This window comes from Montipora foliosa, chromosome 2 (genome assembly GCF_036669935.1).
Source record: "Montipora foliosa isolate CH-2021 chromosome 2, ASM3666993v2, whole genome shotgun sequence".
NCBI lineage: Eukaryota > Metazoa > Cnidaria > Anthozoa > Scleractinia > Acroporidae > Montipora > Montipora foliosa.
Genome location: NC_090870.1, coordinates 1,516,717 through 1,519,216, shown reverse-complemented (window position 1 = coordinate 1,519,216; position 2,500 = coordinate 1,516,717). Strand labels below are relative to the sequence as shown.

General features: G+C 42.6%; 1 protein-coding gene across 1 annotated transcript in view; it reads left to right on the top strand.

Annotated features, from left to right (window-relative positions):
- Positions 1-2,500, top strand: part of LOC137991982 (VWFA and cache domain-containing protein 1-like) — a 73,925-nt gene that overhangs the window by 64,831 nt on the left and 6,594 nt on the right. The gene's annotated exons all lie outside the window — the stretch shown is intronic.

Here is a 2,500-nt window from a genome sequence, read left to right as displayed (position 1 = left end):
CGGAAGTGCTCAGCAGATCGACTGCAAGTTTTGTGACAGGAAACATGTAACAGACAGATCAAATTGCCCTGCATATGTCCAACAGTGCAACAAGTGTGGAAAAAGAAACCATTTTGCTGCGAAGTGTACAGGAGGAAGGCAGTCCAGTCGTAATTTACATGCCAATCAGAATTTGGATTATGTGCAAGAAGATTGAGATGGGAGTCAATTTGAAGAGTATACTATTGATGTAATAACTTATCAAGTCAAGTAATAACTTATCAAGTCAGTGCTGTTGAAGAAAAGAAACACCCAAAACAGTTGTTTACATCAGTCAAAGTAAACAGTGCTAAAGATGTTACATTTCAGTTGGACTGTGAGCAACTTGTAATTTGCTCTCACTAAAAGAATTCTCAAGCATTATGGGGGATCCCAAAGATCTCTATTTGAAGAAAACATCTGCAATACTCAAGATGTACAATGGAACCACTATGACTCCACTTGGAAAGTGCACTCTCAAATGTGCCAAGGGTGAAATGAGTACAGATGCAGATTTTTTTATAACTGCTGAGGATGTCAGGCCTATATTGCCAGGTGCTGAGTTATGTCAGGAACTGAACTTAATCAAGGGTATGGCAAGTGACATTTCAGAGTCAGAAACTGTGAACGCAGTAAATGACAAGGTTCAAACTGCCCACATTGTTCTAACCAGAGATCAAATTTGAAACAGTGCAGTGATGTTTTTGAGGGATTAGGATGCATGGATGGCCCATACCATATGGAACTTGATGAAACTGTAAAACCTGTTGTCCACCCCTAGGAAAGTACCTGTAGCACTAAGAGACCGTTTAAAGGAAGAACGGGACAAATTAGTCAGATAGAAAGTTATCACACCCGTTACAGAACCTGCAAATTGGGTGTCTAGTTTTGTTCTAGTAAACAAGCCAGGGAAGTTAAGCATTTGTATTGACCCACATGATTTAAATAGAGCCCTGCTGAGAGCCCATTGTCCTCTCCCCACCATTGAAGACGTGGCCATTAGGCTATACAAGGCTAAAGTCTTCTCCGTTTTGGATGCAAAGAATGAATTCTGGCAAGTTCAGCTAGACAAACCAGAGGAGTACCAGCGAAGAATCCATGAAAGCCTACAAGGTCTGAAAGGTATAGAAGACATTGCAGATGACACACTCTGTGTTGGTGAGGGTGACACCTATGAAAATGCAGTTAAGGATCATGACAGAAACCTAATTGCACTGCTGGAGAGATGTCGTGAGAAGAATATCACGTTGAATCCAAAGAAGTTATAGTTGAGAAAGCAAGAAGTGCCCTATATCGGTCATGTACTGACCCCTGATGGCCTCAAGCCGGATCCAAGTAAGGTCAAGGCAGTTGTAGCAATGCCTACTCCTTCAGACAAGAAGGCCGTGGAAAGGGTGCTTGGAATGATTACGTATCTTGCGAAATTTCTGCCTAACCTGTCTGATGTGACGGAGCCGTTGAGACGTTTATTAGACAAAGATGTGCAATGGCACTGGAACGATACACACGAGAAATCATGGAAGCAAGTGAAACAACTGATCGCAAGAGAACCAGTGTTGAAGTATTTCGACCCCAGTAAAGAAGTAATTGTACCTGTAGCGCTAAGGCCCCACATGATCACGCAAGTCCACTCAAGCCACCTTGGTATTAAAAGTTGTTTAAATAAAGCAAGAGATGTCCTGTTTTGGCTTGGCGTGACCGCAGAGATCAGGGACTGTGTTTCTAAGTGCGAAACATGTAACACTATCAGACAAACCAGCAGAAAGAACCACTCATACCTCATGATCCACCTAAACGCCCTTGGTCTCATGTTGCAACAGACCTTTTCAGTTTTGACAACAAAGAGTGGTTCATCATCGTTGACCACTGGTCAGATTACTTTGAACTGAACCAATTATCCAGTACCAACTTAAGTTCTTTTATCAAGTCTCTCAAGAATCAGTTCGCACGCCATGGCATACCTGATACTCTGTGTTCTGACAACGGACCACAGTTTGCTTCCAGAGAATTCAAAGAATTTACATCCACCTGGCATTTTGACCACCAAACGTCTTCACCACACTATCCACAATCAAATGGCAAGATTGAAAATGCTGTTAAGACAGCCAAGAAATTACTAACCAAAGCAAAGGCAAGTAGACAAGATCCATACTTGGCCATTTTGGACTGGTGAAACACACCTTCACTCAGTATTGGATCCTCGCCAGTACAAAGATTGTTTGGACGACGTACAAAGACACTGTTACCTTCAGCAGGAACTTTGGTACAGCCAAAGATCATGGAGGGAACTGAAGACAAGCTCAAAGAAAGAAAGAAAGACGAAACAAGCACTTTTTTACAACAAAGGAACAAAAGAGCTTCCTGAGCTGCAACTCGGAGACACAGTGCGCATGAAACCGCTGCCATCAGACAAAGAAAAGCTGTGGAGAAAGGGATCGGTGGTCAAACAAGTAGCACCTCGCTCCTACAAGGTAGATCTTCA